At 44.6% G+C, this 18,093-nt stretch overlaps 1 pseudogene; it reads left to right on the forward strand.

The window, feature by feature from the left end:
• Positions 1-15,866: 15,866 nt before the first annotated feature.
• Positions 15,867-16,439, forward strand: LOC123100048 (cilia- and flagella-associated protein 251-like; annotated as a pseudogene).
• Positions 16,440-18,093: the final 1,654 nt, after the last annotated feature.

Here is an 18,093-nt window from a genome sequence, read left to right on the forward strand (position 1 = left end):
CCGCGCCCCGCCGTCACCGGAGTTCATCGGCGCCGCCTTCGGTTTTCTCGCCAAAAACCGCCGCGAACCGGTATAACCCGATCCTTTTTTTTTACTTTACGATTTTTCTTTTTAGTCCGGTTTAGTTTTTTTTTGTTAGATCTATTCAATGAACGTTCTCTGTTTAGAACTAGTTAGCGAGCGTTCGCTATTTAGCTTTTTCTTTTTCTGTTAGTTTTATTCAGGGACTTCTTTGTAGATGTTTTATTTACAATTTAGCCCCTGGACTTCAAACCTTCACATCTTTCTACTCGTTTGTCCAAATCCAACGAAACCAACGCCCACGCCTTCGTTATGCTCTCCTCTATCCAGTAAAACAACTTAAACATGTTTTTGAAAATTTAAAATTTGTTTTCAAACAGATTTGAATTTGAATCTTCTTTTGATCATAACTTGAGTTTCGTAACCCCGATTTAGTTGATTCTTTTTGCAAATCGAAGCTCTTGACCTAAACTTTCTGATAAGGCCAAATTCATATAATTTTGGTACTGTTAGAAATTGTTTTATGTTGCAAGAGTTATTTGCTTGGTTTTGATGTTTCTGAATCGTCTTCTTCGTTCTTCTCGATCTTTTGAGTGATTGCTTATGTGTGGTTACTATTGCTTGCTCTCGATAGATTGACCGGAGTGTGACGAGTAGATCTATCAAGAGTTTTGAGTGCGAATCATCTTCATCAACATTGCAGGCAAGTTCACACTTTGATCATACTCCGTTCATACCCAGTTTTATTGCATTAGATCTATTCCTTCAAACACATTGCATGATTAGGATCTAATAAACTGTGGGTATTGGGAAGTAGTTGAGGTAGTACCTATTACCTGTTTTTCTATCAAACCCTTGGGAGTTACTTCTACGTTGCTTTTATTACTGCCATGCTATGCTCGTAGACGTGGATTGGGTTTGAGTGAAATTCATGACAGATGTGAGATTGTTAATTAATGGTTTACTTAAGGTGGCAACTTAAACTCACATCTGGGTGGATTGAGGTACCTGGGTATTCCAGGATTGCCTGTTTTTCTTTTGGACCGCCACCCAGGTTCAAAGGGATCATGAGATTTTTCATGCTAGAAACTTCCGTGTGCAGCCGCAAGCTATTATGGGCTCTAGCATAGTTGATTAAGTTGTGTGAACTCTTACAGTGGTAGACTAGCAGATGTAAGGGAAAGTAGGTGTAACGGTCTACCCATACGTAAGGTGCAAACACTTCTGAAAGACTGTGTCTTGGTCATCCGTTACTCAAACACCATGTAGTGCGAGTAATCCAACGGAGGAGATCAAGTCTTGTGGGAAAAGTGCACAAACCTCTGCAGAGTGTACAAACTGATCATGATTAGCCGTGTCCCCGGTTATGGACATCTTGAGTATCTAGTTCTTGGATTATCCCGTTGATCTCATCATGTTACTTTAATTAATCTTGTTGGGTTAATGATGATACTTAATTGGGATTGAGATGCTGTCAACCATCTCAATGTTTCACAACCACCATGATAGTTAAATAAAATTTATTCCTTTGAAGTAGGGAAAAACTGGCTTTTCGCAAAAACATTATAACCATAGAGTTTTTCCACCAGCCATATATGCATGTAGTGATAGCCTTTATTCATCATTTCTCTATGGTGTGAATTTGCCAGTACATTCAATGTACTGACCCGTTTTCGGGCTGCAACGTTTCATGTTGCAGGATATCTTACGACGAGTAAGAGATACGTTAGGGTTACGATTTCTACACTCAACTTTGCCGTTGGTGTTGATGGGAATCCACAACCTTGTTACTTCCGCTATTTGGATTGAGGTAATAGTATTTACGTTATTTTATACATGTGATTTACCTCTGTTATAAATCCTCGAGTACTGTGTGTGTCAGCATACCGATCCAGGGATGACACTTAAGCACAGAGACTTGATCCATTCGGGTCGGGTCGCTACAAGCGGCTAGGTATTTAAACCTGAGGACACACAGTCCCGGACACACAGTCCTCACCATATTCTCCTTGAGCTAAGGTCACACAGACCTCGCCCAATCACTCGTGGTAAGTCTTCAGGTGACTTCCAAACCTTCACAAACTCAGTCACTCGGCGATCCACAATTTCCTCTTGGATGCTCTAGACCATGATGCCTAACCGTCTGGAAGATGCACAGTCTTCAAAGGTAACAAGTGTCGGATCCATGCAGGATCAATCTCTTCAGTGATGCTCAATCACTTTGGGTTTGTAGGTGTTTGGGTTTGGGTTTCCTCACTTGATGATTTTCGCTCAAAGTCCTCGGAGGATGGGATGCTCTCAAATGACAAGTGTCAGTTTCTCTCGGAGCAGCCAGCCAGCCAGCTAGTGGTTGTAGGGGGCGGCTATTTATAGCCTAGGGAGCAGCCCGACATGATAAGACATAAATGCCCTTAAAGATATGATCGTCAGGTGGGTAGATATTTTGGGACAGTTGGCGCGTAGCACAGCAACGGTCGAATATTTGAGGCTCAAATTCCTCAGGGCTACATGTTCCTCACTTGTAGGCAATCCGCACTGGCGAATTCCTAATTCCTTAGTCAGAACAAATTCCTTAGAGACCAGAAGAACTTCGTCTCTGTCACTGAAGAAATTGACTGAACTGTATGAGATTTCCAATGGCTTCACTCGAAGGGATTGGTAGGTGTAGGATTTTGAGTTGAGCATCACATGGAAATTTTTCCTTAGTATTTCCTCGACCCCCTTTAATAGTACGGTGTTTCCTATGACTCAAGAAAGAGAAAATGAAACTACGAAAACAAAAGTCTTCATGCTTCATGTTCCTCGAATGAATACCAAGTCTTCAAGGTCACACCAATTTCTTCACTTTCAAAGTCTTCAGAAATCCAAAGTCTTCAGTTGAAGATATTCATTTTTAGGGGTCGACTTTCTCTGTTAATATCAAACTCCTCATAGACTTATAGACCTGTGTACACTCACAAATGCATCAGTCCCTTAACCTATAAGTCTTCAATACACCAAAATCACTAAGGGGCACTAGATGCACTTACAAGGAGTACCAGAAAATTGATCTTTCATAACAAGATTCAGCAAAGCAGTATTAATATCACAAGACTCCGCACTAGTGGCGGGAGGAGCAATTGGAGTGTCAATAAAATCATTGTTGTTGGTATATGAGAAATCACATAACTTGGTGTTCTCTTGAGTCATGATGACTACAACAAGATTGCACTCAAAAACAGATCCGGCAAGAAAACGGCGAATGGAAAAGAGGGGCCAATATAATTTTTGGCCTCATGAAGGAGAAAGTATCGCTCTAGCTTGGGGGAGGCTTAAGTCAATGTTATATTCGTGCCCCAATCATGAGCTCTCACTAGAAATTATTATTCAGATTATTTATGCTCGGCTTTCTCGAGATGATCAATCCATGCTCGATACTTCTTGTACTGGTTCTTTTATGAAGAAGACAATTGAATTCAGGTGGGGTCTTTTAGAGAGAATTAAACGCAACTCTGAAGATTGGGAACTCGACAATGGTAAAGAGTCGGGTATTAAGCTTAAGTTTGATTGTGTTAAATCTTTTATGAATACCGATGCCTTTCAGAAGTTTAGCACTAAATATGGACTTGACTCTAAGATAGTATCCTCTTTCTGTGAATCTGTTGCTGTTGGAAATATGCCCTAGAGGCAATAATAAAATGGTTATTATTATATTTCCTTGTTCATGATAATTGTCTATTGTTCATGCTATAATTGTGTTATCCGGAAATCGTAATACATGTGTGAATACATAGACCACAACATGTCCCTAGTGAGCCTCTAGTTGACTAGCTCGTTGATCAACAGATAGTCATGGTTTCCTGACTATGGACAATGGATGTCCTTGATAACGGGATCACATCATTAGGAGAATGATGTGATGGACAAGACCCAATCCTAAGCATAGCACAAGATCGTGTAGTTCGTTTGCTAGAGCTTTTCCAAATGTCAAGTATCATTTCCTTAGACCATGAGATTGTGCAACTCCCGGATACCATAGGAGTGCTTTGGGTGTGCCAAACGTCACAACGTAACTGGGTGGCTATAAAGGTGCACTACGGGTATCTCTGAAAGTGTCTGTTGGGTTGGCACGAATCGAGACTGGGATTTGTCACTCCGTATGACGGAGAGGTATCTCTGGGCCCACTCGGTAATGCATCATCATAATGAGCTCAATGTGACCAAGTGTTTGGTCATGGGATCATGCATTACGGTACGAGTAAAGTGACTTGCCGGTAACGAGATTGAACAAGGTATTGGGATACCGACGATCGAATCTCAGGCAAGTAACGTACCGATTGACAAAGGGAATTGTATACGGGATTGATTGAATCCTCGACATCGTGGTTCATCCGATGAGATCATCGTGGAACATGTGGGAGCCAACATGGGTATCTAGATCCCGCTGTTGGTTATTGACCGGAGAGTCGTCTCGGTCATGTCTGCATGTCTCCCGAACCCGTAGGGTCTACACACTTAAGGTTCGGTGACGCTAGAGTTGTAGATATATTAGTATGCGGTTAACCGAAAGTTGTTTGGAGTCCCGGATGAGATCCCGGACGTCACGAGGAGTTCCGGAATGGTCCGGAGGTAAAGATTTATATATGGGAAGTCCTATTTTGGCCACCGGAAAATGCTCGGGATTTTTCGGTATTGTACCGGGAAGGTTCTAGAAGGTTCCGAAGTGGGGCCCACCTGCATGGGGGGACCCACATGAACGTGGGTAGTGGGGGCAAGGCCCCACACCCCTGGTCAAGGCGCACCAAGATCCCACCTTAGAAGGAATAAGATCATATCCCGAAGGGATAAGATCAAGATCCCTAAAAAAGGGGGATAACAATCGGTGGGGAAGGGAAATGATGGGATTTCTTTCCCCCACCTTTGCCAACGCCCCAATGAACTTGGAGGGCAGGAAACCAGCCCCCTCCACCCCTATATATAGTGGGGAGGCGCATGGGAGCAACACCCCAAGCCCTGGCGCCTCCCTCCCTCCCGTGGCACCTCTTCCTCCCCGCTTGCGCTTGGCCAAGCCCTGCCGGGATCCCGCTACTTCCACCACCACGCCGTCCATCAACTTCTCCTCCCCCTTGCTGGATCAAGAAGGAGGAGACGTCCCTGCTCCGTACGTGTGTTGAACGCGGAGGTGCCGCCCGTTCGGCGCTAGGATCATCGGTGATTTGGATCACGACGAGTACGACTCCATCAACCCCGTTCTCTTGAATGCTTCCGCGCGCGATCTACAAGGGTATGTAGATGCATTCCCCTCTCTCTCGTTGCTAGATGACTCCATAGATTGATCTTGGTGATACGTAGAAAATTTTAAATTTCTGCTACGATCCCCAACAATGGCATCATGAGCTAGGTCTATGCGTAGTTTCTATGCACGAGTAGAACACAAACTTGTTGTGGGCGTAGATGTTGTCAATTTTCTTGCCACTACTAGTCTTATCTTGTTTCGGCGGCATCGTGGGATGAAGCGGCCCGGACCGACCTTACACGTACGCTTACGTGAGACAGGTTCCACCGACTGACATGCACTAGTTGCATAAGGTGGCTAGCGGGTGTCTGTCTCTCCCACTTTAGTCGAATCGAATTCGATGAAAAGGGTCCTTATGAAGGGTAAATAGAAGTTGGCATATCACGTTGTGGTTTTACGTAGGTAAGAAACGTTCTTGCTAGAAACCTATAGAAGCCACGTAAAAACATGCAACAACAATTAGAGGACGTCTAACTTGTTTTTGCAGCATATGCCTTGTGATGTGATATGGCCAAAAGGATGTGATGAATGAAATATATGTGATGTATGAGATTGATTATGTTCTTGTAATAGGAATCACGATTTGCATGTTGATGAGTATGACAACCGGCAGGAGCCCTAGGAGTTGTCTTTATTTTTTGTATGACCTGCGTGTCATTGAATAACGCCATGTAAATTACTTTACTTTATTGCTAAACACGTTAGCCATAGAAGTAGAAATAATCATTGGCGTGACAACTTCATGAAGACACGATGATGGAGATCATGGTGTCATGCCAGTGACGAAGATGATCATGGCGCCCCGAAGATGGAGATCAAAGGAGCAATATGATACTGGCCATATCATGTCACTATTTGATTGCATGTGATGTTTATCATGTTTTACATCTTATTTGCTTAGAACGACGGTAGCTTAAATAAGATGATCCCTCGCAATAATTTCAAGAAAGTGTTCCCCCTAACTGTGCACCGTTGCAAAGGTTCGTTGTTTCGAAGCACCACGTGATGATCGGGTGTGGTAGATTCTAACGTTCGAATACAACGGGTGTAAGCCAGATTTACACACGCAATACACTTAGGTTGACTTGAAGAGCCTAGCATGTACAGACATGGCCTCGGAACACGGAAGACCGAAAGGTCGAGCATGAGTCGTATAGAAGATACGATCAACATCAAGATGTTCATCGATGTTGACTAGTCCGTCTCACGTGATGATCGGACACGGCCTAGTTGACTCGGATCATGTTTCACTTAGATGACTAGAGGGATGTCTATCTGAGTGGGAGTTCATTGAATAATTTGATTAGATGAACTTAATTATCATGAACTTAGTCTAAAATCTTTACAATATGTCTTGTAGATCAAATGGCCCACGCTAATGTTGCCCTCAACTTCAACGCGTTCCTAGAGAAAACCAAGCTGAAAGATGATGGCAGCAACTATACGGACTGGGTCCGGAACCTGAGGATCATCCTCATAGCTGCCAAGAAAGATTATGTCCTAGAAGCACCGCTAGGTGACGCACCCATCCCAGAGAACCAAGACGTTATGAACGCTTGGCAGCAGCGTGCTGATGATTACTCCCTTGTTCAGTGCGGCATGCTTTACAGCTTAGAACCGGGGCTCCAAAAGCGTTTTGAGCAACACGGAGCATATGAGATGTTCGAAGAGCTGAAAATGGTTTTCCAAGCTCATGCCCGGGTCGAGAGATATGAAGTCTCCGACAAGTTCTTCAGTTGTAAGATGGAGGAAAATAGTTCTGTCAGTGAACACATACTCAAAATGTCTGGGTTACACAACCACTTGACTCAGCTGGGAGTTAATCTCCCGGATGACGCGGTCATTGACAGAATCCTTCAGTCGCTTCCACCGAGCTACAAGAGCTTTGTGATGAACTTCAATATGCAGGGGATGGAAAAGACCATTCCTGAGGTATATTCAATGCTGAAATCAACGGAGGTGGAGATCAAAAAGGAACATCAAGTGTTGATGGTGAATAAAACCACTAAGTTCAAGAAAGGCAAGGCTAAGAAGAACTTCAAGAAGGATGGCAAGGGAGTTGCCGCGCCCGGTAAGCCAGTTGCCGGGAAGAAGCCAAAGAATGGACCCAAGCCTGAGACTGAGTGCTTTTATTGCAAGGGAAGTGGTCACTGGAAGCGGAACTGCCCCAAGTACTTAGCGGACAAGAAGGCCAGCAACACCAAAGGTATATGTGATATACATGTTATTGATGTGTACCTTACCGGCACTCGTAGTAGCTCCTGGGTATTTGATACCGGTGCGGTTGCTCATATTTGTAACTCAAAGCAGGAGCTGCGGAATAAACGGAGACTGGCAAAGGACGAGGTGACGATGCACGTCGGGAATGGTTCCAAGGTCGATGTGATCGCCGTCGGCACGCTACCTCTACATTTACCTACGGGATTAGTTTTAAACCTCAATAATTGTTATTTAGTGCCAGCTTTGAGCATGAACATTGTATCAGGATCTCGTTTAATTCGAGATGGCTACTCATTTAAATCCGAGAATAATGGTTGTTCTATTTATATGAGAGATATGTTTCATGGTCATGCCCCGCTGGTTAATGGTTTATTCTTAATGAATCTCGAACGTAGTGTTACACATATTCATAGTGTGAATACCAAAAGATGTAAGGTTGATAATGATAGTCCCACATACTTGTGGCACTGCCGTCTTGGTCACATTGGTGTTAAACGCATGAAGAAGCTCCATGCAGATGGACTTTTGGAGTCTCTTGATTACGAATCATTTGACACGTGCGAACCATGCCTCATGGGTAAGATGACCAATACTCCGTTCTCCGGAACAATGGAGCGAGCAACCAACTTATTGGAAATCATACATACTGATGTGTGCGGTCCAATGAAGGTTGAGGCTCGCGGTGGCTATCGTTATGTTCTCACTCTCATTGATGACTTGAGTAGATATGGGTATGTCTACCTAATGAAACACAAGTCTGAGACCTTTGAAAAATTCAAGGAATTTCAGAGTGAGGTTGAGAATCAACGTGACAGGAAAATAAAGTTCTTACGATCTGATCATGGAGGGGAATATTTGAGTCACGAATTTGGCACACACTTAAGGAAATGTGGAATAGTTTCACAACTCAGGCCGCCTGGAACACCTCAGCGAAATGGTGTGTCCGAACGTCGTAATCGCACTCTATTGGATATGGTGCGATCTATGATGTCTCTTACCGATCTACCGCTCTCATTTTGGGGCTATGCTTTAGAGACTGCCGCATTCACTTTAAATAGGGCTCCGTCAAAATCCGTTGAGACGACACCGTATGAATTATGGTTTGGGAAGAAACCTAAGCTGTCGTTTCTAAAAGTTTGGGGATGCGATGCTTATGTCAAGAAACTTCAACCTGAAAAGCTCGAACCCAAGTCGGAAAAATGCGTCTTCATAGGATACCCTAAGGAAACCATTGGGTATACCTTCTACCTCAGATCCGAAGGCAAGATCTTTGTTGCCAAGAACGGGTCCTTTCTGGAGAAAGAGTTTCTCTCGAAAGAAGTAAGTGGGAGGAAAGTGGAACTTGATGAAGTACTACCTCTTGAACCGGAAAGTAGCGCAGCTCAGGAAGATGTTCCTGTGGTGCCTGCACTGACTAGAGAGGAAGCTAATGATGATGATGAAGGTACTTCGGATCAAGTTACTACCGAACTTCGTAGGTCCACGAGGACACGTTCCACACCAGAGTGGTATGGCAACCCTGTCCTGGAAATCATGTTGTTAGACATGCACCTTCGAACTATGAAGAAGCAATGGCGGGCCCAGATTCCAACAAATGGCTTGAAGCCATGCAATCCGAGATAGGATCCATGTATGAAAACAAAGTGTGGACTTTGACAGACTTGCCCGATGATCGGCGAGCGATAGAAAACAAATGGATCTTTAAGAAGAAGACGGACGCGAATGGTAATGTTACCATCTATAAAGCTCGACTTGTCGGTAAGGGTTATCGACAAGTTCAAGGGGTTGACTACGATGAGACTTTCTCACCCGTAGCGAAGCTGAAGTCCGTCCGAATCATGTTAGAAATTGCCCCATACTATGATTTTGAGATATGGCAAATGGACGTCAAAACGGCATTCCTTAACGGCTTTCTTAAGGAAGAATTGTATATGATGCAGCCGGAAGGTTTTGTCGATCCTAAGAATACTAACAAGGTATGCAAGCTCCGGCGCTCCATCTATGGGCTGGTGCAATCATCTCGGAGTTGGAACATTCGATTTGATGAGATGATCAAAGCGTTTGGGTTTACACAGACTTATGGAGAAGCCTGTGTTTACAAGAAAGTGAGTGGGAGCTCCGTAGCATTTCTCATATTATATGTGGATGACATACTGTTGATGGGAAATGATATAGAATTCTTGGGAAGCATAAGGCCTACTTGAACAAGTGTTTTTCAATGAAGGACCTTGGAGAAGCTGCTTATATATTAGGCATCAAGATCTATAGAGATAGATCAGACGCCTCATTGGTCTTTCACAAAGTGCGTACCTTGACAAGATATTGAAGAAGTTCAATAATGTATCAGTCCAAAGAAGGGGTTCTTGCATGTATTGCAAGGTGTGCAATTGAGCACGGCTCAATGCCCGACCACGGCAGAAGATAGAGAAAAGATGAGTGTCGTCCCCTATGCCTCGGCCATAGGGTCTATTAGTATGCCATGCTGTGTACCAGACCTGATGTAAACCTTGCCGTAAGTTTGGTAGGAAGGTACCAAAGTAATCCCGGCATGGAACACTGGACAGCGGTCAAGAATATCCTGAAGTACCTGAAGAGGACTAAGGATATTTTTCTCGTTTATGGAGGTGATGAAGAGCTCGTCGTAAAGGGTTACGTCGATGCTAGCTTCGACACAGATCTGGATGACTCTAAGTCACAACCGGATACGTGTATAATTTTGAATGGTGGGGCAATAAGCTGGTGCCAGTTGCAAGCAAAGCGTTGTGGCGGGATCTACATGTGAAGCGGAATACATGGCGGCCTCAGAGCAGCACAAGAAGCAATCTGGGTGAAGGAGTTCATTACCGACCTAGGAGTTATTCCCTAATGCGTCGGGCCCGATGACTCTCTTCTGTGACAACACTGGAACTATTGCCCTTGCCAAGGAGCCCAGGTTTCACAGGAAGACCAGGCATATCAAGCGTCGCTTCAACTCCATTCGGTGAAAAATGTTCAAAATGGAGACATAGATATTTGTAAAGTACATACGGACCTGAATGTAGCAGATCCGTTGACTAAACCTCTCCCTAGAGCAAAACATGATCAACACCAGAACTCTATGGGTGTTCGATCATCACAATGTAACTAGATTATTGACTCTAGTGCAAGTGGGAGACTGTTGGAAATATGCCCTAGAGGCAATAATAAAATGGTTATTATTATATTCCTTGTTCATGATAATTGTCTATTGTTCATGCTATAATTGTGTTATCCGGAAATCGTAATACATGTGTGAATACATAGACCACAACATGTCCCTAGTGAGCCTCTAGTTGACTAGCTCGTTGATCAACAGATAGTCATGGTTTCCTGACTATGGACATTGGATGTCATTGATAACGGGATCACATCATTAGGAGAATGATGTGATGGACAAGACCCAATCCTAAGCATAGCACAAGATCGTGTAGTTCGTTTGCTAGAGCTTTTCCAAATGTCAAGTATCATTTCCTTAGACCATGAGATTGTGCAACTCCCGGATACCATAGGAGTGCTTTGGTGTGCCAAACGTCACAACGTAACTGGGTGGCTATAAAGGTGCACTACGGGTATCTCCGAAAGTGTCTGTTGGGTTGGCACGAATCGAGACTGGGATTTGTCACTCCGTATGACGGAGAGGTATCTCTGGGCCCACTCGGTAATGCATCATCATAATGAGCTCAATGTGACCAAGTGTTTGGTCACGGGATCATTCCATTACGGTACGAGTAAAGTGACTTGCCGGTAACGAGATTGAACAAGGTATTGGGATACCGACGATCGAATCTCGGGCAAGTAACATACCGATTGACAAAGGGAATTGTATACGGGATTGATTGAATCCTCGACATCGTGGTTCATCCGATGAGATCATCGTGGAACATGTGGGAGCCAACATGGGTATCCAGATCACGCTGTTGGTTATTGACCGGAGAGTCGTCTCGGTCATGTCTGCATGTCTCCCGAACCCGTAGGGTCTACACACTTAAGGTTCGGTGACGCTAGAGTTGTAGAGATATTAGTATGCGGTTAACCGAAAGTTGTTCGAGTCCCAGATGAGATCCCGGACGTCACGAGGAGTTCCGGAATGGTCCGGAGGTAAAGGATTTATATATGGGAAGTCCTATTTTGGCCACCGGAAAATGTTCGGGATTTTTCGGTATTGTACCAGGAAGGTTCTAGAAGGTTTCCAAAGTGGGGCCCACCTGCATGGGGGGACCCACATGAACGTGGGTAGTGGGGGCAAGGCCCCACACCCCTGGTCAAGGCGCTCCAAGATCCCACCTTAGAAGGAATAAGATCATATCCGGAGGGATAGATTCAAGATCCCTAAAAAGGGGAATAACAATCGGTGGGGAAGGGAAATGATGGGATTTCTTTCCCCCACCTTTGCCAACGCCCCAATGGACTTGGAGGGCAAGAAACCAGCCCCCTCCACCCCTATATATAGTGGGGAGGCGCATGGGAGCAGCACCCAAGCCCTGGCGCCTCCCTCCCTCCCGTGACACCTCTTCCTCCCCGCTTGCGCTTGGCGAAGCCCTGCCGGGATCCCGCTACTTCCACCACCACGCCGTCGTGCTGCTGGATCTCCATCACTTTCCTCCCCCCTTGCTGGATCAAGAAGGAGGAGACGTCCCCGCTCCGTACGTGTGTTGAAATGCGGAGGTTGCCGTCCGTTCGGCGCTAGATCATCGTGATTTGGATCACGACGAGTACGACTCCATCAACCCCGTTCTCTTGAACGCTCCGCGCGCGATCTACAAGGGTATGTAGATGCACTCCCCTCTCTCTCGTTGCTAGATGACTCCATAGATTGATCTTGGTGATACGTAGAAAATTTTAAATTTCTGCTACGATCCCAACAGTTGCTACTCATGTTGATCTCCCTAAGGAGAAGTGGTTTAAATATCACCCACCTAATAAAAAGAAAGTTGTTGAACCGGTCATAGCTAAAGATGAAACTATTATTTACAATGTTGACCTAGTTGTGCCTACTGCTTATATTGAAAAGCCACCTTTCCCTGTTAGGATAAAGGAACATGCTAAAGTTTCAACTGTGGTTCGCGAAAGTAATATTAAAGAACCTAAACCTTTTGAGCAAATTAAAGTGGAACCTAGTGTTGCTATGTTTAAAGATCTCCTGGTAGAAAATACTAATGGGCATGTTATTTACTTTTGTGATGAAGCTGCTAGAATTGCCAAACCCGATGAAAAAGATAAATATAGACCCATAGTTGCCATGCTTGTTGTCTCAGTTAAAATAGGAGATCATTGTTATCATGGCTGATGTCTACTACGCAACCCTCTTCTTGGGGTCTCGTGTTGAGTCTCGAAGCGCAGAGTTTTGTAGGACAGTACCAAATTTCCCTCAAGTGGATGACCTAAGGTTTATCAATCCGTGGGAGGCGTAGGATGAAGATGGTCTCTCTCAAACAACCTTGCAACCAAATAACAAGGAGTCCCTTGTGTCCCCAACACACCCAATACAATGGTAAATTCTATAAGGGCACTAGTTCGGCAAAGAGATGGTGATACAAGTGTATGGATAATAGATATAGGTTTTTGTAATCTGAAAATATTAAAACAGCAAGGTAACTAGTAACAAAAGTGAGCGAAAACGGTTATTGCAATGCTTCGAAACAAGGCCTAGGGTTCATACTTTCACTAGTGCAAGTTCTCTCAACAATGATAACATAATTAGATCATATAACAATCCCTCAACGTGAAACAAAGAGTCACTCAAAAGTCACTAATGGCAGAGAACAAACGAAGAGATTATTGTAGGGTACGAAACCACCTCAAAGTTATTCTTTATGACCGATCTATTGGGCTATTCCTATAAGTGTCACAAACAGCCCTAGAGTTCATACTAAAATAACACCTTAAGATACACATCAACCAAAACCCTAATGTCACCTAGATACTCCAATGTCACCACAAGTATCCGCGGGTTTGATTATACAATATGCATCACACAATCTCAAATTCATCTATTCAAACCAACACAAAGAACTTCAAAGAGTGCCCCAAAGTTTCTACCGGAGAGTCAAGACGAAAACGTGTGCCAACCCCTATGCATAAGTTCACAAGGTCACAGAGCCCGCAAGTTGATCACCAAAACATACATCAAGTGGATCACGTGAATATCCTATTGTCACCAAAGATACGCACATGCAAGACATACATCAAGTGTTCTCAAATCCTTAAAGAGTCAATCCGATAAGATAACTTCAAAGGGAAAACTCAATCCATTACAAGAAGGTAGAGGGGGAGAAGCATCATAAGATCCAACTATAATAGCAAAGCTGGCGGTACATCAAGATCATGCCAAATCAAGAACACGAGAGAGAGAGAGAGATCAAACACATAGCTACTGGTACATACCCTTAGCCCCGAGGGTGAACTACTCCCTCCTCGTCATGGAGAGCACCGGGATGATGAAGATGGCCACCAGTGATGATTTCCCGCTCTGGCAGGGTGCCGGAACAGGGTCCCGATTGGTTTTTGGTGGCTACAGAGGCTTGCGGCATCGGAACTCCCGATCTAGGTTTTGTTCTGGAGGTTTTGGGATTTATAGAAGGTGTTGGCGTCAGGAACAAGTCAAGGGGGCCAACGAGGTGACGACAAGGACGGAGGGCGCGCCCTAGGGGGTGGGGGTGCCCTCCACCCTTATGGTGGCCTCAGGACTCTTCTCCAAAATCTTTTCGTTCCTGTATTTTTTATATTTTCCAAAAATATTCTTTGTAAATTTTCAGGTCCATTGGACTCCGTTTGATATTCCTTTTCTGCGAAACTCAAAACAAGGAAAAAACAGAAACTGGCACTGGGCTCTAGGTTAGGGCCGGTTCTTTTGCTAGCTTTTTTGGGCTTCCAGAATAAGCTGCCCCCTACCCAGTCTTAACTACTAGGCTTCTAAAAATATATATTTGATTGGGCTTCCAGAATAAGCTAGGTAGGGGGCACCTTTTTGCAGCTTATTCTAAAAGCCACGAAAAGAACTGGCCCTTAATAGGTTAGTCCCAAAAATCATATAAAATAGCATATAAATGCATATAAAACATCCAAGATGGATAATATAATAGCATGGAACAATCAAAAATTATAGATACGTTGGAGACGTATCAAGCATCCCCAAGCTTAATTCCTGGTCGTCCTCGAGTAGGTAAATTATAAAAACAAATTTTTTGATGTGGAATGCTACCTAGCATATTTATCCATATAATTTCTTTATTGTGACATGAATGTTCAGATCCATAAGATTCAAAACAAAACTTTAATATTGACATAAAAACAATAATTCTTCAAGCATACTAACAACAATTATGTCTTCTCAAAATAACATGGCCAAAGAAAGCTTATCCCTACAAAATCATATAATCTGGCTATGCTCCATCTTCATCACACAAAATACTTAAATCATGCACAACCCCGATGACAAGCCAAGCAATTGTTTCATACTATTGATGTTCTCAAACTTTTTCAACTTTCACACAATACATGAGCGTGAGCCATGGACATAGCACTATAGGTGGAATAGAATATGGTGGTTGTGGAGAAGACAAAGAGAAGGAGATAGTCTCACATCAACTAGGTGTATCAACGGGCTATGGAGATGCCCATCGATAGATATCAATGTGAGTGAGTAGGGATTGCCATGCAACGGATGCACTAGAGCTATAAGTTTATGAAAGCTCAAAAAGGAACTAAGTGGGTGTGCATCCAACTCGCTAGCTCACGAAGACCTAGGGCAATTTGAGGAAGCCCATCATTGGAATATACAAGCCAAGTTCTATAATGAAAAATTCCCACTAGTATATGAAAGTGATAACATAGGAGACTCTCTATCATGAAGATCATGGTGCTACTTTGAAGCACAAGTGTGGTAAAAGGATAGTAGCATTGCCCCTTCACTACTGGAATCAGCTAATTTGCCATCTGCCAGCTCTTTGCCGTCTGCTAGCTGACGGCAAAGAAGCTCTTTGCCATCAGCTACACGTAAGCGGACGGCAAAGAAAAGGCTGACGGCAAAGAAGCTCTTTGCCATCAGCCACCTCTTTGCCGTCCGCCAGCAGACGGCAAAGAACCTTTGCCGTCCGCTGGCAGACGGCAAAGAGTGTGGTGGCCCCCACCCCCGCTCTTTTGAAAAAATCTTAACGGCCCACCTCTTTGCCGTCCGCTAGCAGACGGCAAAGAGGCAACAAGGCGGACGGCAAAGAATTAATTAGTGTAGGTTATTTAGTTTAATTAGTTTAGGTTTAATTAGTTTAAATAGTTTAGTTTTAATTAGTTTAGGTTTTTAGTTTAGGTTTAGGTTAAGTAGAAGGGGGAAGAAGAAGAAGAAGAAGAAGAAGAAGAAGAAGAAGAAGAAGAAGAAGAAGAAGAAGAAGAAGAAGAAGAAGAAGAAGAAGAAGAAGAAGAAGAAGAAGAAGAGGAGGAGGAGGAGGAGGAGGAGGAGGAAGAAGAAGAAGAAGAAGAAGAAGAAGAAGAAGAAGAAGAAGAAGAAGAAGAAGAAGAAGAAGAAGAAGAAGAAGAGAAGAAGAAGAAGAAGAAGAAGAAGAAGAAGAAGAAGAAGAAGAAGAAGAAGAAGAAGAAGAAGAAGAAGAAGAAGAAGAAGAAGAAGAAGAAGAAGAAGAAGAAGAAAGAGGAGGAGGAGGAGGAGGAGGAGGAGGAGGAGGAAGAGAGAAGAGAAGAAGAAGAAGAAGAAGAAGAAGAAGAAGAAGAAGAAGAAGAAGAAGAAGAAGAAGAAGAAGAAGAAGAAGAAGAAGAAGAAGAAGAAGAAGAAGAAGAAGAAGAAGAAGAAGAAGAAGAAGAAGAAGAAGAAGAAGAAGAAGAAGAAGAAGAAGAAGAAGAAGAAGAAGAAGAAGAGGAGGAGGAGGAGGAGGAGGAGGAGGAGGAGGAGGAGAAAGAAGAAGAAGAAGAAGACGGGGGATGAGAAGAAGTAGAAGAATGAGAAGAAGTAGAAGTAGTAGAAGAATGAGAAGACCCCCTGACCCCCAACCCCGACACCACACCCCGACCCTGAGCCTGACCCGACACCCCGACCCCGACACCGACACGGCACCCCGACCCCGACCCGGCACCCCGACCCGACACCCCGACCCCGAGACTCCAACCCCGACACGGCACCCCGAGACCGACACGACACCCCGACCCCGACACGGCACCCCGAGACCGACACGACACCCCGACCCCTGACACGACACCCCCCGACACCCCGACACCCCGACCCCGAGACCCCGACCCCGACCCCGACCCCGACCCCGACACCCCGACCCCGAGCCTGACCCGACACCCGACCCGACACCGACACGGCACCCCGACCCCGACCCGGCACCCCGACCCGACACCCCGACCCCGAGACCCCGACCCCGACACGGCACCCCGAGACCGACACGACACCCCGACCCCCGACACCTCCCGAAAAGGTGTTCTTTGGCCTTCCAGAAGCCGACGGGGTCATATATTTGTGAATTATTAGTTAGGTCATATATCTTTCGATTTTGTTATGAAAAACATCATATATAATTGTGTTGATCGGGTAGTTTTAAATGTGCAGTTGTTTCATCGCTGCGAGGTTTGGTGTTCGACGACCTCGCCGTGCGTTTGACGAGCTCTGCCCCTTCGTTCGTGGGTGAGCACAAATGACATGTCCTCCTCCCCCATTAATTATTTGATCTATTCCGATGAAACTTGATAGCTAGATATATATGTGTCTTGAATCATCAGTATGCGTAACCAATATGTGTCTCCCGTTCGAAAGCGTCATAGTTATAAATATGCATGCATTTGCATATTTATAACCTTGATTCTTTCGAATTGTCCAACGCTATCCATGGACAGCCCGAGTATGTTTAGATTGGGTTCGTTTTCCCATATGCTTTGCTCCGGATCCGACGCATAAATTTCGTCAGTGCCTCCCCTGTTGTTCTCCGGGTACACATCCTCTCTGTTTATTGCAGAGACGTGTATCAGGAGAACAGCGGGGAGGTGCTGCCGAAATTTTGCGTAGGATCCGGGGCATAGCATGGGAAAATGAACCCAATCTAAACATACTCGGGTGGGATTAGGACCTATCATTACCTATTAGAGTGTAGGTTGCATGGACGTAATAAAATTGACAAAGTAGATCAACTGATGAATACATACATGCTGAATTATATATATATATATTTGTTGTGTGTCTAGTAGCTCTGAAAGTCAAGATGAGTGATCGTGCGTGGATGTACACCGGTCACACTGGTCAGAACAAATGGAGCACTGAATGGTTCACAAAAACCAAGGGGTTTGTGCGAGCCGCATTTGCAAATGGCCAGAGGAAAACCTGGTGCCCCTGTTTACGGTGCGGCAATTGGGAAAAGAGGACAGAGGCTGAAATGGGCAAACACCTGCAGAAGAGTGGTTTTACGCCCGATTATACGGTGTGGACATTTCATGGTGAGTCTGCCCAACGTGACCGAGCTGAGGTGGATCGTCGTCGCACCGACGAGCATGGTACCGGGATGGAAAACATGGTGCAAGACTTTGATGATGCTCGGGATTCGGACGAGGAGATGGAGGAA

Source organism: Triticum aestivum, chromosome 4D (genome assembly GCF_018294505.1).
Source record: "Triticum aestivum cultivar Chinese Spring chromosome 4D, IWGSC CS RefSeq v2.1, whole genome shotgun sequence".
NCBI lineage: Eukaryota > Viridiplantae > Streptophyta > Magnoliopsida > Poales > Poaceae > Triticum > Triticum aestivum.